This window comes from Lithobates pipiens, unplaced genomic scaffold, assembly GCF_037356315.1.
Source record: "Lithobates pipiens isolate NorthernLeopardFrog02 unplaced genomic scaffold, aLitPip1_a1.2 Scaffold_28, whole genome shotgun sequence".
Classification (NCBI taxonomy): domain Eukaryota; kingdom Metazoa; phylum Chordata; class Amphibia; order Anura; family Ranidae; genus Lithobates; species Lithobates pipiens.
In genome coordinates this window covers 129,257,287-129,281,636 of record NW_027507789.1, presented here as the reverse complement: position 1 = coordinate 129,281,636, position 24,350 = coordinate 129,257,287, and the positions used below count along the sequence as shown (strand labels likewise).

Sequence of the window (24,350 nt, the reverse complement as noted above, 5' to 3'; positions counted from 1 at the left end):
ATGCAGAGCATGGAATGTCCCACCCCATTTTAGTCGATAACGTGTTCATTTTTATGGGTAGCATGGCCGAGCGGTCTAAGGCGCTGGATTAAGGCTCCAGTCTCTTTGGGGGCGTGGGTTCGAATCCCACTCCTTTTAACAAAATCCCTACCCTCTAGGGCTCAAGCTTCTCTGATCTTGCTCCTGCAATTTACTGCAGTTCCTTTCCCAACTCACTGGAATCTCAAAAAACACTTACCTCTCTGCTTTAGCAGCATTAGAAAAGCTGCAATCATTGCATGTTTTGTTTGATACATGATACATACATATAATATGCATGTTGTGCACATATTACATACATGCTACACACACTACACACATATGACATACATGTTACACACATGTGACACACGTGCTACTTACATATTACACACATAGTTCACACATATTACACAAATGTTACATACATATGATATACATGTTGCATGCATGTTACATACATGTCACACTCATGTTACACACCATTTAGACACAATTTTACACACATGTTACACATATTACACACATATAACATACATGTCATACACATCACATACATGCTACACACATATGACATGCATGTCACACACATGTTACATTAATATGACACACATATGACATGCATGTTGCACATATCTTACATACATGTTACACACACATGGCATGCATATGACATGCATGGTACACACATGTTACATACATGTTACACATATGACACACAATACACATATGGCATACATATCACACATATTACATACGTGTTACACACATATTACACAGATTATACATACATATGACATACATGTTGAATGCATGTTACATACATGTCATACACTTATGAAATACATGTTACACACGTTACATACATATGACACACGTGACATACATGTTACGTACATGTCACATACAAACAATGAATGCAGAGCATGGAATGTAGACTGTCATGCCTCTTTTTAGTCCTTAGCAAGAGCACTTTCACAGGTAGCATGGCCGAGCGGTCTAAGGCGCTGGATTTAGGCTCCAGTCTCTTTGGAGGCGTGGGTTCAAATCCCACTGCTGCCAAGTTCTTTTAACAAATGCCTATCCTTGATTGCTCAAGCGTCTCTGAAGTTTCTGCTGCACTTTGCTGGCATTCCTTGCTCAACACACTGGAATCTCAGAACAGCAGCATTAGGAAATTGCATGCTTTGGTTGAGAAGTCTTCCAAAAGGGCACACTTCTGATGAGATGACTAGTGAAATCTTGTCAACGTTACAAAACAAGTCCAACTGAACGTGATTACCTCTCCTGTAAGCTAGATTCCACATTAACACTTTAAGTGTGGACACCAAAAAACAAGCAGTACTAATGAAAAGCTGGCACACTTTTCAGCAGAGTGCCAAGTGAACTTGCCACAGAATGCTGCACCCAAAGTCCACTCTCAAGTGTAAAGTGACCACCACCTGCTGCCTCAGAAAGAGGACTGAAACACATAAGGTGGCATCTTGGCCATCTCCGTGAAACTTCAACTACCTTTTATAATGGATAAAGTGGTGAATACTTGTAGTTTAGAGTTCTGAGGCCTCCAGCTCAAGCAATGAATGCAGAGCATGGAATGTCCCACCCCATTTTAGTCGATAACGTGTTCATTTTTATGGGTAGTATGGCTGAGCGGTCTAAGGCGCTGGATTAAGGCTCCAGTCTCTTTGGGGGCGTGGGTTAGAATCCCACTGCTGCCAAACTCCTTTTAACAAAATCCCTACCCTCTAGGGCTCAAGCTTCTCTGATCTTGCTCCTGCAATTTACTGCAGTTCCTTTCCCAACTCACTGGAATCTCAAAAAACACTTACCTCTCTGCTTTAGCAGCATTAGAAAAGCTGCAATCATTGCATGTTTTGTTTGATACATGATACATACATATAATATGCATGTTGTGCACATATTACATACATGCTACACACACTACACACATATGACATACATGTTACACACATGTGACACACGTGCTACTTACATATTACACACATAGTTCACACATATTACACAAATGTTACATACATATGATATACATGTTGCATGCATGTTACATACATGTCACACTCATGTTACACACCATTTAGACACAATTTTACACACATGTCACATGCATGTTACACATATTACACACATTTAACATACATGTCATACACATCACATACATGCTACACACATATGACATGCATGTCACACACATGTTACATTAATATGACACACATATGACATGCATGTTGCACATATCTTACATACATGTTACACACACATGGCATGCATATGACATGCATGGTACACACATGTTACATACATGTTACACATATGACACACAATACACATATGGCATACATATCACACATATTACATACGTGTTACACACATATTACACAGATTATACATACATATGACATACATGTCATACACTTATGAAATACATGTTACACACGTTACATACATATGACACACATGACATACATGTTACGTACATGTCACATACAAACAATGAATGCAGAGCATGGAATGTAGACTGTCATGCCTCTTTTTAGTCCTTAGCAAGAGCACTTTCACAGGTAGCATGGCCGAGCGGTCTAAGGCGCTGGATTTAGGCTCCAGTCTCTTTGGAGGCGTGGGTTCAAATCCCACTGCTGCCAAGCTCTTTTAACAAATGCCTATCCTTGATTGCTCAAGCGTCTCTGAAGTTTCTGCTGCACTTTGCTGGCATTCCTTGCTCAACACACTGGAATCTCAGAACAGCAGCATTAGGAAATTGCATGCTTTGGTTGAGAAGTCTTCCAAAAGGGCACACTTCTGATGAGATGACTAGTGAAATCTTGTCAACGTTACAAAACAAGTCCAACTGAACGTGATTACCTCTCCTGTAAGCTAGATTCCACATTAACACTTTAAATGTGGACACCAAAAAACAAGCAGTACTAATGAAAAGCTGGCACACTTTTCAGCAGAGTGCCAAGTGAACTTGCCACAGAATGCTGCACCCAAAGTCCACTCTCAAGTGTAAAGTGACCACCACCTGCTGCCTCAGAAAGAGGACTGAAACACATAAGGTGGCATCTTGGCCATCTCCGTGAAACTTCAACTACCTTTTATAATGGATAAAGTGGTGAATACTTGTAGTTTAGAGTTCTGAGGCCTCCAGCTCAAGCAATGAATGCAGAGCATGGAATGTCCCACCCCATTTTAGTCGATAATGTGTTCATTTTTATGGGTAGCATGGCCGAGCGGTCTAAGGCGCTGGATTAAGGCTCCAGTCTCTTTGGGGGCGTGGGTTCGAATCCCACTGCTGCCAAACTCCTTTTAACAAAATCCCTACCCTCTAGGACTCAAGCTTCTCTGATCTTGCTCCTGCAATTTACTGCAGTTCCTTTCCCAACTCACTGGAATCTCAAAAAACACTTACCTCTCTGCTTTGGCAGCATTAGAAAAGCTGCAATCATTGCATGTTTTGTTTGATACATGATACATACATATAATATGCATGTTGTGCACATATTACATACATGCTACACACACTACACACATATGACATACATGTTACACACATGTGACACACGTGCTACTTACATATTACACACATAGTTCACACATATTACACAAATGTTACATACATATGATATACATGTTGCATGCATGTTACATACATGTCACACTCATGTTACACACCATTTAGACACAATTTTACACACATGTCACATGCATGTTACACAAATTACACACATATGGCATACATGTCATACACATCACATACATGCTACACACATATGACATGCATGTCACACACATGTTACATTAATATGACACACATATGACATGCATGTTGCACATATCTTACATACATGTTACACACACATGGCATGCATATGACATGCATGGTACACACATGTTACATACATGTTACACATATGACACACAATACACATATGGCATACATATCACACATATTACATACGTGTTACACACATATTACACAGATTATACATACATATGACATACATGTTGAATACATGTTACATACATGTCATACACTTATGAAATACATGTTACACACGTTACATACATATGACACACATGACATACATGTTACGTACATGTCACATACAAACAATGAATGCAGAGCATGGAATGTAGACTGTCATGCCTCTTTTTAGTCCTTAGCAAGAGCACTTTCACAGGTAGCATGGCCGAGCGGTCTAAGGCGCTGGATTTAGGCTCCAGTCTCTTTGGAGGCGTGGGTTCAAATCCCACTGCTGCCAAGCTCTTTTAACAAATGCCTATCCTTGATTGCTCAAGCGTCTCTGAAGTTTCTGCTGCACTTTGCTGGCATTCCTTGCTCAACACACTGGAATCTCAGAACAGCAGCATTAGGAAATTGCATGCTTTGGTTGAGAAGTCTTCCAAAAGGGCACACTTCTGATGAGATGACTAGTGAAATCTTGTCAACGTTACAAAACAAGTCCAACTGAACGTGATTACCTCTCCTGTAAGCTAGATTCCACATTAACACTTTAAGTGTGGACACCAAAAAACAAGCAGTACTAATGAAAAGCTGGCACACTTTTCAGCAGAGTGCCAAGTGAACTTGCCACAGAATGCTGCACCCAAAGTCCACTCTCAAGTGTAAAGTGACCACCACCTGCTGCCTCAGAAAGAGGACTGAAACACATAAGGTGGCATCTTGGCCATCTCCGTGAAACTTCAACTACCTTTTATAATGGATAAAGTGGTGAATACTTGTAGTTTAGAGTTCTGAGGCCTCCAGCTCAAGCAATGAATGCAGAGCATGGAATGTCCCACCCCATTTTAGTCGATAATGTGTTCATTTTTATGGGTAGCATGGCCGAGCGGTCTAAGGCGCTGGATTAAGGCTCCAGTCTCTTTGGGGGCGTGGGTTCGAATCCCACTGCTGCCAAACTCCTTTTAACAAAATCCCTACCCTCTAGGACTCAAGCTTCTCTGATCTTGCTCCTGCAATTTACTGCAGTTCCTTTCCCAACTCACTGGAATCTCAAAAAACACTTACCTCTCTGCTTTGGCAGCATTAGAAAAGCTGCAATCATTGCATGTTTTGTTTGATACATGATACATACATATAATATGCATGTTGTGCACATATTACATACATGCTACACACACTACACACATATGACATACATGTTACACACATGTGACACACGTGCTACTTACATATTACACACATAGTTCACACATATTACACAAATGTTACATACATATGATATACATGTTGCATGCATGTTACATACATGTCACACTCATGTTACACACCATTTAGACACAATTTTACACACATGTCACATGCATGTTACACAAATTACACACATATGGCATACATGTCATACACATCACATACATGCTACACACATATGACATGCATGTCACACACATGTTACATTAATATGACACACATATGACATGCATGTTGCACATATCTTACATACATGTTACACACACATGGCATGCATATGACATGCATGGTACACACATGTTACATACATGTTACACATATGACACACAATACACATATGGCATACATATCACACATATTACATACGTGTTACACACATATTACACAGATTATACATACATATGACATACATGTTGAATACATGTTACATACATGTCATACACTTATGAAATACATGTTACACACGTTACATACATATGACACACATGACATACATGTTACGTACATGTCACATACAAACAATGAATGCAGAGCATGGAATGTAGACTGTCATGCCTCTTTTTAGTCCTTAGCAAGAGCACTTTCACAGGTAGCATGGCCGAGCGGTCTAAGGCGCTGGATTTAGGCTCCAGTCTCTTTGGAGGCGTGGGTTCAAATCCCACTGCTGCCAAGCTCTTTTAACAAATGCCTATCCTTGATTGCTCAAGCGTCTCTGAAGTTTCTGCTGCACTTTGCTGGCATTCCTTGCTCAACACACTGGAATCTCAGAACAGCAGCATTAGGAAATTGCATGCTTTGGTTGAGAAGTCTTCCAAAAGGGCACACTTCTGATGAGATGACTAGTGAAATCTTGTCAACGTTACAAAACAAGTCCAACTGAACGTGATTACCTCTCCTGTAAGCTAGATTCCACATTAACACTTTAAGTGTGGACACCAAAAAACAAGCAGTACTAATGAAAAGCTGGCACACTTTTCAGCAGAGTGCCAAGTGAACTTGCCACAGAATGCTGCACCCAAAGTCCACTCTCAAGTGTAAAGTGACCACCACCTGCTGCCTCAGAAAGAGGACTGAAACACATAAGGTGGCATCTTGGCCATCTCCGTGAAACTTCAACTACCTTTTATAATGGATAAAGTGGTGAATACTTGTAGTTTAGAGTTCTGAGGCCTCCAGCTCAAGCAATGAATGCAGAGCATGGAATGTCCCACCCCATTTTAGTCGATAACGTGTTCATTTTTATGGGTAGCATGGCCGAGCGGTCTAAGGCGCTGGATTAAGGCTCCAGTCTCTTTGGGGGCGTGGGTTCGAATCCCACTGCTGCCAAACTCCTTTTAACAAAATCCCTACCCTCTAGGGCTCAAGCTTCTCTGATCTTGCTCCTGCAATTTACTGCAGTTCCTTTCCCAACTCACTGGAATCTCAAAAAACACTTACCTCTCTGCTTTAGCAGCATTAGAAAAGCTGCAATCATTGCATGTTTTGTTTGATACATGATACATACATATAATATGCATGTTGTGCACATATTACATACATGCTACACACACTACACACATATGACATACATGTTACACACATGTGACACACGTGCTACTTACATATTACACACATAGTTCACACATATTACACAAATGTTACATACATATGATATACATGTTGCATGCATGTTACATACATGTCACACTCATGTTACACACCATTTAGACACAATTTTACACACATGTCACATGCATGTTACACATATTACACACATATAACATACATGTCATACACATCACATACATGCTACACACATATGCCATGCATGTCACACACATGTTACATTAATATGACACACATATGACATGCATGTTGCACATATCTTACATACATGTTACACACATATGGCATGCATATGACATGCATGGTACACACATGTTACATACATGTTACACATATGACACACAATACACATATGGCATACATATAACACATATTACATACGTGTTACACACATATTACACAGATTATACATACATATGACATACATGTTGAATGCATGTTACATACATGTCATACACTTATGAAATACATGTCACACACGTTACATACATATGACACACATGACATACATGTTACGCACATGTCACATACACACAATGAATGCAGAGCATGGAATGTAGACTGTCATGCCTCTTTTTAGTCCTTAGCAAGAGCACTTTCACAGGTAGCATGGCCGAGCGGTCTAGCGTAGTGATGGACGAACTTCCGACGGGACGTTTCGCGAACGCGAAACGCGAACGGACACAAACGTTCGCGAAAACGACCGTTCGCCGCGGGCTCCATTGACTTCAATGGGAGGCGAATTTCGCAAACCTTTAGGTCGAATTTGCGGCCACGGGGTAATTATTAGGGGGTAGCACGTAGTCCCACCACCTGGACAATAGCATAATACATGTATGAGGTGAATTTGGGATCGATAACTACAAGCATTTTTTTTTTATTTGGGAAATTGTTCTGACAATTCAGGACTATGGAGCTAATGAAGGCAATGGAGGAGAGGGAAGGTCAGGGACCAGGGTAGGCAAACAAGAGGGTGCAGGAGATACAGAGCACTGACAGCAGCACCGTAATACAGAGCACTGACATCAGCACCGTGACATACAGCGCTGACAGCAGCTCCGTGACATACAGCGCTGACAGCAGCTCCGTGACATACAGCGCTGACAGCAGCTCCGTGACATACAGCGCTGACAGCAGCTCCGTGACATACAGCGCTGACAGCAGCTCCGTGACATACAGCGCTGACAGCAGCACCGTGACATACAGCGCTGACAGCAGCTCCGTGACATACAGCGCTGACAGCAGCTCCGTGACATACAGCGCTGACAGCAGCTCCGTGACATACAGCACTGACAGCAGCTCCGTGACATACAGCGCTGACAGCAGCTCCGTGACATACAGCGCTGACAGCAGCACCGTGACATACAGCGCTGACAGCAGCTCCGTGACATACAGCGCTGACAGCAGCTCCGTGACATACAGCGCTGACAGCAGCTCCGTGACATACAGCGCTGACAGCAGCTCCGTGACATACAGCGCTGACAGCAGCTCCGTGACATACAGCGCTGACAGCAGCACCGTGACATACAGCGCTGACAGCAGCTCCGTGACATACAGCGCTGACAGCAGCTCCGTGACATACAGCGCTGACAGCAGCTCCGTGACATACAGCACTGACAGCAGCTCCGTGACATACAGCGCTGACAGCAGCTCCGTGACATACAGCGCTGACAGCAGCACCGTGACATACAGCGCTGACAGCAGCTCCGTGACATACAGCGCTGACAGCAGCTCCGTGACATACAGCGCTGACAGCAGCTCCGTGACATACAGCGCTGACAGCAGCTCCGTGACATACAGCGCTGACAGCAGCTCCGTGACATACAGCGCTGACAGCAGCTCCGTGACATACAGCGCTGACAGCAGCTCCGTGACATACAGCGCTGACAGCAGCTCCGTGACATACAGCGCTGACAGCAGCTCCGTGACATACAGCGCTGACAGCAGCTCCGTGACATACAGCGCTGACAGCAGCTCCGTGACATACAGCGCTGACAGCAGCTCCGTGACATACAGCGCTGACAGCAGCACCGTAAGCAGCCCCAGGAGGAAGTCAGCACAGCACAGGGATGGTGTGATCCCCTCATAATAAGAACCCCCAGGAGGAAGTCAGCACAGCACAGGGATGGTGGGAGCCCCTCATAATAAGAACACCCAGGAGGAAGTCAGCACAGCACAGGGATGGTGGGAACCCCTCATAATAAGCAGCCCCAGTAGAAATATGACACCGCTCAACCTCTTCAAAGAGGAGGGTAGGGGCATATAGTACGGTGTGCTTTTTTGGGTCAGGGAAGTGAGCCAAATGAATTAAGAAGGTCTGTGTGCTTGATTCCAAAAATTGTTTATAGACATATACATGGTCTACTGATCACATGTGTTGAATTCCTCCGAGATCCATGCCTCATTCATTTTTAGAAATGTGAGGTAGTTAACACTGTGGTGAGCTAGGCGAGTACGCTTATCGGTCACAATCCCCCCTGCTGCGCTGAACGTCCTTTCGGACAGGACACTGGATGAGGGGCAAGCCAACAGTTCGATTGCAAATTGGGCAAGCTCTGGCCAGAGGTCAAGCCTGCCCACCCAGTAGTCTAGGGGTTCATCACTCCTCAGAGCGTCCACATCGGCCGTTAACCCAATGTAGTCGGACACCTGACGGTCTAGGCGTTCCCTGATGCTGGATCCGGATGACACCTGTCGATGGGTCGGCTGAAAGAATGACCTCATATCCGAAGTCACCAACACATCTTCAAACCGGCCTCTTCTTGCAGGCGCTGTTGGATTGGTACCCGCAAATCCTTCTCTGGGAGTGGGAATTGCTCCTCTGCCAGCGCACGCAAAAGCAGAATGCAGCATTTCTCGAAGCAAGGCCTGGAAGTGCTGCATTCTGACAGCCCTCTGCGACGGCGGTAACATTTCCGCCATTTTGTGTTTGTACCGGGGGTCTAAGTACGTTGCCACCCAGTACTGGTCCTTGACCCTCATGCTTTTTATACGGGGGTCCCTATTAAAACACTGGAGCATGAAGGCCCCCATTTGCACTAAAGTGGAAGCGGTGTGGTGGCCTGGCTCCTGCTCATCATCCAGGATAATGTCGTCCTCTTCATTCTCCTCTCCCCATCCTCGCACAACAGGGATCCCAGAAAGGTTTAAAGCATGCTCTTCTTGCTCCTGCTCATCCGCCCCGGCACCATCCTCCTCTGACTCCTCATCAGACTCCTGTTGTTGACTTGTCTCAGATAGAGTAGCCCCCCCTGGGAATTCATCCAGCATTGCGACTTCCTCATCTTCCCGCTCCTGCTCCTCCACAGCCTGATCAATGACACGACGCAATGCACGCTCCAGAAAGAAGGCATAAGGTACCATGTCACTGATGGCGCCATGGCTGCGACTGACCAGTTTGGTGATCTCCTCAAATGGCCGCAGAAGTCTGCATGTGTCGCGCATGAGCAGCCACTGGCGCGGTGAAAAAAAACCCAGCTCCCCAGAACCGTTTCTTTCGCAGAGTTCATACAGGTAGACGTTAACTGCACGTTTCTGCTGGAGCAGCCTATCAAGCATATAGAAGGTTGAGTTCCATCGCGTCGGGCAATCGCAAATAAGACGTCTGACCGGCAGATGGTGTCGCCGCTGAATGTCAGCAAGGCGAGCCATGGCCGTGTAAGATCTTCTGAAATGGGCCGAGATTTTCCTTGCCTGCCGCAAGATGTCCTGGACCCCAGGGTATTTGACAAGGAATCGCTGCACGACCAAGTTTAAGACGTGTGCCATGCACGGCACGTGCGTGATTTTGCCCTGTTTCAATGCGCTAAGCAGATTGGCACCGTTGTCACACACCACTTTACCAACTGTCAAATTGAGCGGTGTTAGCCACTCATCTGCCTGTGAACGCAAAGCTGAAAGGAGTGCCGGGCCAGTGTGGCTCTTTGCTTCCAGGCACAACAGACGCAGCACGGCATGGCAACGTCTCACCTGGCATGTGGAATAGGTTCTGGGGAGCTTGGGCGGTGCAGTGGAAGAGACGCTAGCAGCGGAAAAGGAGGAGGCAGCTGAGGAGGAGAGGGAGGAGGATGGAGTAGGAGGAGGAGAAGAAGAGTCAGGCCTGCATGCAATCCGTGGCGGTAAAACCAAATCTACACGGGTGCCACGGGTTACATGCTTGACGGCCGTCAGAAGGTTCACCCAGTGGGCAGTAAAACTGATATACCTTCCCTGCCCGTGTTTGCTAGACCACGTGTCTGTGGTCAGATGTATCTTGGCACCGACACTGTGTGCCAGAGATACATTCACTTGCCGCTGAACATGGCCATATAGCTCTGGGATGCCCTTCTCTGAGAAATACTTCCTTCCTGGGACCTTCCATTGTGGTGTTCCAATGGCCACAAATTTGCGAAAGGCCTCCGAGTCCACCAGTTTATATGGCAGTAGTTGGCGGGCTATGAGTTCTGACAAGCCAGCCGCCAACCGTTGGGCAAGAGGGTTATCCGGCGTCATCATTTTTTTACGCTCAAACATTAGGCCCACGGAAGCCTGCCTTTTTGCAGAAAAATGTGAGCTTGGCGTGATGGAAGGTGGAGTGGAGGACAATTGTGAGGAGAGAGGAGAAGGAGAAGTAGAAGACGAGGCTGGACGGTGAGAGCCTGCAGTGTGGCTTTGTGTGTTCCGTTGCTCCCACTGGGCTCGGTGATGGCTGCTCATGTGCCTTCTTAAGGCGGTCGTCCCTAGGTGAGTATTGGGCTTACCGCGACTAACGCGTTGACTGCAAAGATTGCAGATGGCAACGCTATTGTCAGCAGCGGACACGTTAAAAAAAGCCCACACTGCGGAGCCATGTGCCGGTGTCCTGGGAGCGCCAGATGTGACCGTACATGGTCGATGACTCGCTCCTGATACATTTGCAGTCTGCTTTGTCCCTGCTGTGCAATGTAAGTCATTGCTGCTTCTCCTCCCTATCTGCTGGTCCATATCTCCCTCTGAACTCCCCTCCTCTTCCTCTCTTGTGGGCACCCACGTGACATCACTAGACACGTCATCATCAACGTCACCTTCCCCACCGCTATAAGTAGAGTAGGCAGCAACACCGGGGACCAACCTCCTCCTTGGGCTGATCTGGGTACTGGCGTCAGACTGCTGAGTAGCGCTTGTTGCTACCTCCTCTTCCTGATCCAATACCAAGAGTGGCTGCGCATCAGAAATGTCCTCTTGATATGGATCGGAAAATAATTCCAGTGACTCAAGCGGAAGGTATGTGGTGGTGGTGGTGGTGGTCGTGTTGTTGGTGGTAGTGTCTTTGGGGGTGCACATAGCAGAGAGTGAAGAAGAGGGTGCAGATCGAGAGGATGAGGAGGGTGCAGAAGAGTAAGGCTGAGCGAGCCACTCAACCAAGTCTGGTGCATCCTTTAAAGTAATTGAACGCACCTTCTGCAACTTCCCACTTTGGCTCAAGCCTGTTGCTCCTGCCCTACCCCTACCACCCCTGCGGAAGGGCCTGCCTCTTCCTCTGCATGTCATTTTTTAAATGACCCTGTGACAAAACTCTTAGTCCCTATACCGCTGAAGGACTGCTGCAGTATAGGTGAGCGGTCAGCAGTGGTGCACGTCAACCCTATCTATTGTGGACCGATAGCGGTCCTTACAGAACAGCAGACTGTACCGCACTCAAGCCTATGTACCGTAGCACCCTATACCAAGTTACCAGTCCTTATAAGAACTTTTGTGGACCAAGCAGGTTGTGTATTAGTGTTTAGCAGACTGTACGTCAGTCCCTATACCGCTGAAGGACTGCTGCAGTATAGGGCAGCGGTCAGCAGTGGTGCACGTCAACCCTATCTATTGTGGACCGATAGCGGTCCTTACAGAACAGCAGACTGTACCGCACTCAAGCCTATGTACCGTAGCACCCTATACCAAGTTACCAGTCCTTATAAGAACTTTTGTGGACCAAGCAGGTTGTGTATTAGTGTTTAGCAGACTGTACGTCAGTCCCTATACCGCTGAAGGACTGCTGCAGTATAGGGCAGCGGTCAGCAGTGGTGCACGTCAACCCTATCTATTGTGGACCGATAGCGGTCCTTACAGAACAGCAGACTGTACCGCACTCAAGCCTATGTACCGTAGCACCCTATACCAAGTTACCAGTCCTTATAAGAACTTTTGTGGAACAAGCAGGTTGTGTGTTAGTGATTAGCAGACTGTACGTCAGTCCCTATACCAATGAAGGACTGCTGCAGTATAGGGCAGCGGTCAGCAGTAGTGCACGGCAACCCTATGTATTGTGGACCGATAGCGGTCCTTACAGAACAGCAGACTGTACCGCACTCAAGCCTATGTACCGTAGCACCCTATACCAAGTTACCAGTCCTTATAAGAACTTTTGTGGACCAAGCAGGTTGTGTATTAGTGTTTAGCAGACTGTACGTCAGTCCCTATACCGCTGAAGGACTGCTGCAGTATAGGGCAGCGGTCAGCAGTGGTGCACGTCAACCCTATCTATTGTGGACCGATAGCGGTCCTTACAGAACAGCAGACTGTACCGCACTCAAGCCTATGTACCGTAGCACCCTATACCAAGTTACCAGTCCTTATAAGAACTTTTGTGGAACAAGCAGGTTGTGTGTTAGTGATTAGCAGACTGTACGTCAGTCCCTATACCAATGAAGGACTGCTGCAGTATAGGGCAGCGGTCAGCAGTAGTGCACGGCAACCCTATGTATTGTGGACCGATAGCGGTCCTTACAGAACAGCAGACTGTACCGCACTCAAGCCTATGTACCGTAGCACCCTATACCAAGTTACCAGTCCTTATAAGAACTTTTGTGGACCAAGCAGGTTGTGTATTAGTGTTTAGCAGACTGTACGTCAGTCCCTATACCGCTGAAGGACTGCTGCAGTATAGGGCAGCGGTCAGCAGTGGTGCACGTCAACCCTATGTATTGTGGACCGATAGCGGTCCTTACAGAACAGCAGACTGTAACGCACTCAGGCCTATGTACCGTAGCACCCTATACCAAGTTACCAGTCCTTATAAGAACTTTTGTGGACCAAGCAGGTTGTGTGTTAGTGATTAGCAGACTGTACGTCAGTCCCTATACCAATGAAGGACTGCTGCAGTATAGGGCAGCGGTCAGCAGTAGTGCACGGCAACCCTATGTATTGTGGACCGATAGCGGTCCTTACAGAACAGCAGACTGTAACGCACTCAGGCCTATGTACCGTAGCACCCTATACCAAGTTACCAGTCCTTATAAAAACTTTTGTGGACCAAGCAGGTTGTGTGTTAGTGTTTAGCAGACTGTGCGTCAGTCCCTATACCGCTGAAGGACTGCTGCAGTATAGGGCAGCGGTCAGCAGTGGTGCACGTCAACCCTATCTATTGTGGACCGATAGCGGTCCTTACAGAACAGCAGACTGTACCGCACTCAAGCCTATGTACCGTAGCACCCTATACCAAGTTACCAGTCCTTATAAGAACTTTTGTGGACCAAGCAGGTTGTGTATTAGTGTTTAGCAGACTGTACGTCAGTCCCTATACCGCTGAAGGACTGCTGCAGTATAGGGCAGCGGTCAGCAGTGGTGCACGTCAACCCTATGTATTGTGGACCGATAGCGGTCCTTACAGAACAGCAGACTGTAACGCACTCAGGCCTATGTACCGTAGCACCCTATACCAAGTTACCAGTCCTTATAAGAACTTTTGTGGACCAAGCAGGTTGTGTGTTAGTGATTAGCAGACTGTACGTCAGTCCCTATACCAATGAAGGACTGCTGCAGTATAGGGCAGCGGTCAGCAGTAGTGCACGGCAACCCTATGTATTGTGGACCGATAGCGGTCCTTACAGAACAGCAGACTGTACTGCACTCAGGCCTATGTACCGTAGCACCCTATACCAAGTTACCAGTCCTTATAAAAACTTTTGTGGACCAAGCAGGTTGTGTGTTAGTGTTTAGCAGACTGTGCGTCAGTCCCTATACCGCTGAAGGACTGCTGCAGTATAGGGCAGCGGTCAGCAGTAGTGCACGGCAACCCTATGTATTGTGGACCGATAGCGGTCCTTACAGAACAGCAGACTGTAACGCACTCAGGCCTATGTACCGTAGCACCCTATACCAAGTTACCAGTCCTTATAAGAACTTTTGTGGACCAAGCAGGTTGTGTGTTAGTGATTAGCAGACTGTACGTCAGTCCCTATACCAATGAAGGACTGCTGCAGTATAGGGCAGCGGTCAGCAGTAGTGCACGGCAACCCTATGTATTGTGGACCGATAGCGGTCCTTACAGAACAGCAGACTGTACCGCACCCAAGCCTATGTACCGTAGCACCCTAGACAGACCAAGTTACCAGTCCTGATAAAGAGCTTTGTGGAACAAGTGAGTTGTGAATGATTAGCAGACTGCAGCAGAAGGGCAGCAGTCAAGTATAATATTCTTTCTATATTTGGAAGAAAGAATATTATACGTGTACAAGCCTATTACCGTACCACTGATACCAGTCCTGAAAAGAACCTTTGTGGAACTAATAGTAACAGCAAGTCTTTAAAATTATCCTCACTGCCTGACACACTGCTTCCTGCCTGTCCCTATACAAATTGGCAAAAAAGAGTAGGCTGGAACGATTAGCTGGAACAGCTCTTTTGTGGACCTGATAGTAACAGCTAATGATGATGATGATGATGATGATGAAGAAAGACTAATCTGGCTGAGCTGTCCCTAAAATAGCAGCATACAGCGCTCTGTCCCTTTATCTAAACTGACAAAAGAAACTCAGGCTGCTGACCTAACACCTATACCAGTCCTGAAAAGAACTTTTGTGTACCAAATAGCTAGCGTTTTCTCTGTCCCTACTCCACACAGGATCCTTTCCCTACAGTGACAGAAGAAAGAATGTAAAATGGCCACCGGATCGGGTGTATTTATAGGTTAGGGGGAATGTCCAAGTGTCCATGAGCTGTCATGTCTCAATTGGTTGTCCTGTAACACATGATAAACGTGTCACGAAAGGTTAAAGTTCTTGTATACATTAAACACGTAAGTCCGCCGGGGCGAACGACGGAAAAAGGCGTTCGAACCCGCGGACGGCGAAAGTCGGAAATTCGCCGCGAAACGACCGCCGGGCGAACCGTTCGGCCATCACTAGTCTAGCGGTCTAACACACATAGTTCACACATATTACACAAATGTTACATACATATGATATACATGTTGCATGCATGTTACATACATGTCACACTCATGTTACACACCATTTAGATACAATTTTACACACATGTCACATGCATGTTACACATATTACACACATATAACATACATGTCATATACATCACATACATGCTACACACATATGCCATGCATGTCACACACATGTTACATTAATATGACACACATATGACATGCATGTTGCACATATCTTACATACATGTTACACACATATGGCATGCATATGACATGCATGGTACACACATGTTACATACATGTTACACATATGACACACAATACACATATGGCATACATATCACACATATTACATACGTGTTACACACATATTACATACGTGTTACACACATATTACACAGATTATACATACATATGACATACATGTTGAATGCATGTTACATACATGTCATACACTTATGAAATACATGTTACACACGTTACATACATATGACACACATGACATACATGTTACGTACATGTCACATACAATCAATGAATGCAGAGCATGGAATGTAGACTGTCATGCCTCTTTTTAGTCCTTAGCAAGAGCACTTTCACAGGTAGCATGGCTGAGCGGTCTAAGGCGCTGGATTTAGGCTCCAGTCTCTTTGGAGGCGTGGGTTCAAATCCCACTGCTGCCAAGCTCTTTTAACAAATGTCTATCCTTGATTGCTCAAGCGTCTCTGAAGTTTCTGCTGCACTTTGCTGGCATTCCTTGCTCAAAACACTGGAATCTCAGAACAGCAGCATTAGGAAATTGCATGCTTTGGTTGAGAAGTCTTCCAAAAGGGCACACTTCTGATGAGATGACTAGTGAAATCTTGTCAACGTTACAAAACAAGTCCAACTGAACGTGATTACCTCTCCTGTAAGCTAGATTCCACATTAACACTTTAAGTGTGGACACCAAAAAACAAGCAGTACTAATGAAAAGCTGGCACACTTTTCAGCAGAGTGCCAAGTGAACTTGCCACAGAATGCTGCACCCAAAGTCCACTCTCAAGTGTAAAGTGACCACCACCTGCTGCCTCAGAAAGAGGACTGAAACACATAAGGTGGCATCTTGGCCATCTCCGTGAAACTTCAACTACCTTTTATAATGGATAAAGTGGTGAATACTTGTAGTTTAGAGTTCTGAGGCCTCCAGCTCAAGCAATGAATGCAGAGCATGGAATGTCCCACCCCATTTTAGTCGATAACGTGTTCATTTTTATGGGTAGCATGGCCGAGCGGTCTAAGGCGCTGGATTAAGGCTCCAGTCTCTTTGGGGGCGTGGGTTCGAATCCCACTGCTGCCAAACTCCTTTTAACAAAATCCCTACCCTCTAGGGCTCAAGCTTCTCTGATCTTGCTCCTGCAATTTACTGCAGTTCCTTTCCCAACTCACTGGAATCTCAAAAAACACTTACCTCTCTGCTTTAGCAGCATTAGAAAAGCTGCAATCATTGCATGTTTTGTTTGATACATGATACATACATATAATATGCATGTTGTGCACATATTACATACATGCTACACACACTACACACATATGACATACATGTTACACACATGTGACACACGTGCTACTTACATATTACACACATAGTTCACACATATTACACAAATGTTACATACATATGATATACATGTTGCATGCATGTTACATACATGTCACACTCATGTTACACACCATTTAGACACAATTTTACACACATGTCACATGCATGTTACACATATTACACACATATAACATACATGTCATACACATCACATACATGCTACACACATATGACATGCATGTCACACACATGTTACATTAATATGACACACATATGACATGCATGTTGCACATATCTTACATACATGTTACACACATATGGCATGCATATGACATGCATGGTACACACATGTTACATACATGTTACACATATGACACACAATACACATATGGCATACATATCACACATATTACATACGTGTTACACACATATTACACAGATTATACATACATATGACATACATGTCATACACTTATGAAATACATGTTACACACGTTACATACATATGACACACATGACATACATGTTACGTACATGTCACATACAATCAATGAATGCAGAGCATGGAATGTAGACTGTCATGCCTCTTTTTAGTCCTTAGCAAGAGCACTTTCACAGGTAGCATGGCTGAGCGGTCTAAGGCGCTGGATTTAGGCTCCAGTCTCTTTGGAGGCGTGGGTTCAAATCCCGCTGCTGCCAAGCTCTTTTAACAAATGCCTATCCTTGATTGCTCAAGCGTCTCTGAAGTTTCTGCTGCACTTTGCTGGCATTCCTTGCTCAAAACACTGGAATCTCAGAACAGCAGCATTAGGAAATTGCATGCTTTGGTTGAGAAGTCTTCCAAAAGGGCACACTTCTGATGAGATGACTAGTGAAATCTTGTCAACGTTACAAAACAAGTCCAACTGAACGTGATTACCTCTCCTGTAAGCTAGATTCCACATTAACACTTTAAGTGTGGACACCAAAAAACAAGCAGTACTAATGAAAAGCTGGCACACTTTTCAGCAGAGTGCCAAGTGAACTTGCCACAGAATGCTGCACCCAAAGTCCACTCTCAAGTGTAAAGTGACCACCACCTGCTGCCTCAGAAAGAGGACTGAAACACATAAGGTGGCATCTTGGCCATCTCCGTGAAACTTCAACTACCTTTTATAATGGATAAAGTGGTGAATACTTGTAGTTTAGAGTTCTGAGGCCTCCAGCTCAAGCAATGAATGCAGAGCATGGAATGTCCCACCCCATTTTAGTCGATAACGTGTTCATTTTTATGGGTAGCATGGCCGAGCGGTCTAAGGCGCTGGATTAAGGCTCCAGTCTCTTTGGGGGCGTGGGTTCGAATCCCACTGCTGCCAAACTCCTTTTAACAAAATCCCTACCCTCTAGGGCTCAAGCTTCTCTGATCTTGCTCCTGCAATTTACTGCAGTTCCTTTCCCAACTCACTGGAATCTCAAAAAACACTTACCTCTCTGCTTTAGCAGCATTAGAAAAGCTGCAATCATTGCATGTTTTGTTTGATACATGATACATACATATAATATGCATGTTGTGCACATATTACATACATGCTACACACACTACACACATATGACATACATGTTACACACATGTGACACACGTGCTACTTACATATTACACACATAGTTCACACATATTACACAAATGTTACATACATATGATATACATGTTGCATGCATGTTACATACATGTCACACTCATGTTACACACCATTTAGACACAATTTTACACACATGTCACATGCATGTTACACATATTACACACATATAACATACATGTCATACACATCACATACATGATACACACATATGCCATGCATGTCACACACATGTTACATTAATATGACACACATATGACATGCATGTTGCACATATCTTACATACATGTTACACACATATGGCATGCATATGACATGCATGGTACACACATGTTACATACATGTTACACATATGACACACAATACACATATGGCATACATATCACACATATTACATACGTGTTACACACATATTACACAGATTATACATACATATGACATACATGTCATACACTTATGAAATACATGTTACACACGTTACATACATATGACACACATGACATACATGTTACGTACATGTCACATACACACAATGAATGCAGAGCATGGAATGTAGACTGTCATGCCTCTTTTTAGTCCTTAGCAAGAGCACTTTCACAGGTAGCATGGGCGAGCGGTCTAGCGGTCTAACACACATAGTTCACACATATTACACAAATGTTACATACATATGATATACATGTTGCATGCATGTTACATACATGTCACACTCATGTTACACACCATTTAGACACAATTTTACACACATGTCACATGCATGTTACACATATTACACACATATAACATACATGTCATACACATCACATACATGCTACACACATATGCCATGCATGTCACACACATGTTACATTAATATGACACACATATGACATGCATGTTGCACATATCTTACATACATGTTACACACATATGGCATGCATATGACATGCATGGTACACACATGTTACATACATGTTACACATATGACACACAATACACATATGGCATACATATCACACATATTACATACGTGTTACACACATATTACACAAATTATACATACATATGACATACATGTTGAATGCATGTTGCATACATGTCATACATTTATGAAACACATGTTACACACGTTACATACATATGACACACATGACATACATGTTACGTACATGTCACATACAAACAATGAATGCAGAGCATGGAATGTAGACTGTCATGCCTCTTTTTAGTCCTTAGCAGGAGCACTTTCACAGGTAGCATGGCCGAGCGGTCTAAGGCACTGGATTTAGGCTCCAGTCTCTTTGGAGGCGTGGGTTCAAATCCCACTGCTGCCAAGTTCTTTTAACAAATGCCTATCCTTGATTGCTCAAGCGTCTCTGAAGTTTCTGCTGCACTTTGCTGGCATTCCTTGCTCAACACACTGGAATCTCAGAACAGCAGCATTAGGAAATTGCATGCTTTGGTTGAGAAGTCTTCCAAAAGGGCACACTTCTGATGAGATGACTAGTGAAATCTTGTCAACGTTACAAAACAAGTCCAACTGAACGTGATTACCTCTCCTGTAAGCTAGATTCCACATTAACACTTTACGTGTGGACACCAAAAAACAAGCAGTACTAATGAAAAGCTGGCACACTTTTCAGCAGAGTGCCAAGTGAACTTGCCACAGAATGCTGCACCCAAAGTCCACTCTCAAGTGTAAAGTGACCACCACCTGCTGCCTCAGAAAGAGGACTGAAACACATAAGGTGGCATCTTGGCCATCTCCGTGAAACTTCAACTACCTTTTATAATGGATAAAGTGGTGAATACTTGTAGTTTAGAGTTCTGAAGCCTCCAGCTCAAGCAATGAATGCAGAGCATGGAATGTCCCACCCCATTTTAGTCGACAACGTGTTCATTTTTATGAGTAGCATGGCCGAGCGGTCTAAGGCGCTGGATTAAGGCTCCAGTCTCTTTGGGGGCGTGGGTTCGAATCCCACTGCTGCCAAACTCCTTTTAACAAAATCCCTACCCTCTAGGGCTCAAGCTTCTCTGATCTTGCTCCTGCAATTTACTGCAGTTCCTTTCCCAACTCACTGGAATCTCAAAAAACACTTACCTCTCTGCTTTAGCAGCATTAGAAAAGCTGCAATCATTGCATGTTTTGTTTGATACATGATACATACATATAATATGCATGTTGTGCACATATTAGATACATGCTACACACACTACACACATATGACATACATGTTACACACATGTGACACACATGCTACTTACATATTACACACATAGTTCACACATATTACACAAATGTTACATACATATGATATACATGTTGCATGCATGTTACATACATGTCACACTCATGTTACACACCATTTAGACACAATTTTACACACGTCACATGCATGTTACACATATTACACACATATAACATACATGTCATACACATCACATACATGCTACACACATATGCCATGCATGTCACACACATGTTACATTAATATGACACACATATGACATGCATGTTGCACATATCTTACATACATGTTACACACATATGGCATGCATATGACATGCATGGTACACACATGTTACATACATGTTACACATATGACACACAATACACATATGGCATACATATCACACATATTACATACGTGTTACACACATATTACACAGATTATACATACATATGACATACATGTTGAATGCATGTTACCTACATGTCATACACTTATGAAATACATGTTACACACGTTACATACATATGACACACATGACATACATGTTACGTACTTGTCACATACAAACAATGAATGCAGAGCATGGAATGTAGACTGTCATGCCTCTTTTTAGTCCTTAGCAAGAGCACTTTCACAGGTAGCATGGCCGAGCGGTCTAAGGCGCTGGATTTAGGCTCCAGTCTCTTTGGAGGCGTGGGTTCAAATCCCACTGCTGCCAAGCTCTTTTAACAAATGCCTATCCTTGATTGCTCAAGCGTCTCTGAAGTTTCTGCTGCACTTTGCTGGCATTCCTTGCTCAACACACTGGAATCTCAGAACAGCAGCATTAGGAAATTGCATGCTTTGGTTGAGAATTCTTCCAAAAGGGCACACTTCTGATGAGATGACTAGTGAAATCTTGTCAACGTTACAAAACAAGTCCAACTGAACGTGATTACCTCTCCTGTAAGCTAGATTCCACATTAACACTTTAAGTGTGGACACCAAAAAACAAGAAGTACTAATGAAAAGCTGGCACACTTTTCAGCAGAGTGCCAAGTGAACTTGCCACAGAATGCTGCACCCAAAGTCCACTCTCAAGTGTAAAGTGACCACCACCTGCTGCCTCAGAAAGAGGACTGAAACACATAAGGTGGCATCTTGGCCATCTCCGTGAAACTTCAACTACCTTTTATAATGGATAAAGTGGTGAATACTTGTAGTTTAGAGTTCTGAGGCCTCCAGCTCAAGCAATGAATGCAGAGCATGGAATGTCCCACCCGATTTTAGTCGATAACGTGTTCATTTTTATGGGTAGCATGGCCGAGCGGTCTGAGGCGCTGGATCAAGGCTCTAGTCTCTTTGGGGGCGTGGGTTCGAATCCCACTGCTGCCAAACTCCTTTTAACAAAATCCCTACCCTCTAGGGCTCAAGCTTCTCTGATCTTGCTCCTGCAATTTACTGCAGTTCCTTTCCCAACTCACTGGAATCTCAAAAAACACTTACCTCTCTGCTTTAGCAGCATTAGAAAAGCTGCAATCATTGCATGTTTTGTTTGATACATGATACATACATATAATATGCATGTTGTGCACATATTACATACATGCTACACACACTACACACATATGACATACATGTTACACACATGTGACACACGTGCTACTTACATATTACACACATAGTTCACACATATTACACAAATGTTACATACATATGATATACATGTTGCATGCATGTTACATACATGTCACACTCATGTTACACACCATTTAGACACAATTTTACACACATGTCACATGCATGTTACACATATTACACACATATAACATACATGTCATACACATCACATACATGCTACACACATATGCCATGCATGTCACACACATGTTACATTAATATGACACACATATGACATGCATGTTGCACATATCTTACATACATGTTACACACATATGGCATGCATATGACATGCATGGTACACACATGTTACATACATGTTACACATATGACACACAATACACATATGGCATACATATCACACATATTACATACGTGTTACACACATATTACACAGATTATACATACATATGACATACATGTTGAATGCATGTTACATACATGTCATACACTTATGAAATAGATGTTACACACGTTACATACATATGACACACATGACATACATGTTACGTACATGTCACATACAAACAATGAATGCAGAGCATGGAATGTAGACTGTCATGCCTCTTTTTAGTCCTTAGCAAGAGCACTTTCACAGGTAGCATGGCCGAGCGGTCTAAGGCGCTGGATTTAGGCTCCAGTCTCTTTGGAGGCGTGGGTTCAAATCCCACTGCTGCCAAGCTCTTTTAACAAATGCCTATCCTTGATTGCTCAAGCGTCTCTGAAGTTTCTGCTGCACTTTGCTGGCATTCCTTGCTCAACACACTGGAATCTCAGAACAGCAGCATTAGGAAATTGCATGCTTTGGTTGAGAAGTCTTCCAAAAGGGCACACTTCTGATGAGATGACTAGTGAAATCTTGTCAACGTTACAAAACAAGTTCAACTGAACGTGATTACCTCTCCTGTAAGCTAGATTCCACATTAACACTTTAAGTGTGGACACCAAAAAACAAGCAGTACTAATGAAAAGCTGGCACACTTTTCAGCAGAGTGCCAAGTGAACTTGCCACAGAATGCTGCACCCAAAGTCCACTCTCAAGTGTAAAGTGACCACCACCTGCTGCCTCAGAAAGAGGACTGAAACACATAAGGTGGCATCTTGGCCATCTCCGTGAAACTTCAACTACCTTTTATAATGGATAAAGTGGTGAATACTTGTAGTTTAGAGTTCTGAGGCCTCCAGCTCAAGCAATGAATGCAGAGCATGGAATGTCCCACCCCATTTTAGTCGATAACGTGTTCATTTTTATGGGTAGCAT

At 44.1% G+C, this 24,350-nt stretch overlaps 15 non-coding genes across 15 annotated transcripts; all 15 read left to right on the top strand.

Annotated features, from left to right (window-relative positions):
• The first annotated feature begins 998 nt into the window (after positions 1 to 998).
• Positions 999 to 1,080, top strand: TRNAL-UAG (transfer RNA leucine (anticodon UAG)). The gene has a single exon. It is a non-coding gene; the product is annotated as a tRNA-Leu (tRNA).
• A 1,516-nt stretch (positions 1,081 to 2,596) lies between these two features.
• Positions 2,597 to 2,678, top strand: TRNAL-UAG (transfer RNA leucine (anticodon UAG)). The gene has a single exon. It is a non-coding gene; the product is annotated as a tRNA-Leu (tRNA).
• Positions 2,679 to 3,252: 574 nt separating this feature from the next.
• Positions 3,253 to 3,334, top strand: TRNAL-AAG (transfer RNA leucine (anticodon AAG)). Its single transcript has one exon. It is a non-coding gene; the product is annotated as a tRNA-Leu (tRNA).
• Positions 3,335 to 4,216: 882 nt separating this feature from the next.
• TRNAL-UAG (transfer RNA leucine (anticodon UAG)) lies at positions 4,217 to 4,298 on the top strand. Its single transcript has one exon. It is a non-coding gene; the product is annotated as a tRNA-Leu (tRNA).
• Positions 4,299 to 4,872: 574 nt separating this feature from the next.
• TRNAL-AAG (transfer RNA leucine (anticodon AAG)) lies at positions 4,873 to 4,954 on the top strand. The gene has a single exon. It is a non-coding gene; the product is annotated as a tRNA-Leu (tRNA).
• An 882-nt stretch (positions 4,955 to 5,836) lies between these two features.
• Positions 5,837 to 5,918, top strand: TRNAL-UAG (transfer RNA leucine (anticodon UAG)). The gene has a single exon. It is a non-coding gene; the product is annotated as a tRNA-Leu (tRNA).
• A 574-nt stretch (positions 5,919 to 6,492) lies between these two features.
• TRNAL-AAG (transfer RNA leucine (anticodon AAG)) lies at positions 6,493 to 6,574 on the top strand. Its single transcript has one exon. It is a non-coding gene; the product is annotated as a tRNA-Leu (tRNA).
• A 10,046-nt stretch (positions 6,575 to 16,620) lies between these two features.
• On the top strand, positions 16,621 to 16,702 carry TRNAL-UAG (transfer RNA leucine (anticodon UAG)). The gene has a single exon. It is a non-coding gene; the product is annotated as a tRNA-Leu (tRNA).
• Positions 16,703 to 17,276: 574 nt separating this feature from the next.
• Positions 17,277 to 17,358, top strand: TRNAL-AAG (transfer RNA leucine (anticodon AAG)). Its single transcript has one exon. It is a non-coding gene; the product is annotated as a tRNA-Leu (tRNA).
• An 860-nt stretch (positions 17,359 to 18,218) lies between these two features.
• On the top strand, positions 18,219 to 18,300 carry TRNAL-UAG (transfer RNA leucine (anticodon UAG)). The gene has a single exon. It is a non-coding gene; the product is annotated as a tRNA-Leu (tRNA).
• A 574-nt stretch (positions 18,301 to 18,874) lies between these two features.
• On the top strand, positions 18,875 to 18,956 carry TRNAL-AAG (transfer RNA leucine (anticodon AAG)). Its single transcript has one exon. It is a non-coding gene; the product is annotated as a tRNA-Leu (tRNA).
• Positions 18,957 to 20,448: 1,492 nt separating this feature from the next.
• Positions 20,449 to 20,530, top strand: TRNAL-UAG (transfer RNA leucine (anticodon UAG)). The gene has a single exon. It is a non-coding gene; the product is annotated as a tRNA-Leu (tRNA).
• Positions 20,531 to 21,104: 574 nt separating this feature from the next.
• Positions 21,105 to 21,186, top strand: TRNAL-AAG (transfer RNA leucine (anticodon AAG)). The gene has a single exon. It is a non-coding gene; the product is annotated as a tRNA-Leu (tRNA).
• An 880-nt stretch (positions 21,187 to 22,066) lies between these two features.
• TRNAL-UAG (transfer RNA leucine (anticodon UAG)) lies at positions 22,067 to 22,148 on the top strand. The gene has a single exon. It is a non-coding gene; the product is annotated as a tRNA-Leu (tRNA).
• Positions 22,149 to 23,686: 1,538 nt separating this feature from the next.
• Positions 23,687 to 23,768, top strand: TRNAL-UAG (transfer RNA leucine (anticodon UAG)). Its single transcript has one exon. It is a non-coding gene; the product is annotated as a tRNA-Leu (tRNA).
• Positions 23,769 to 24,350: the final 582 nt, after the last annotated feature.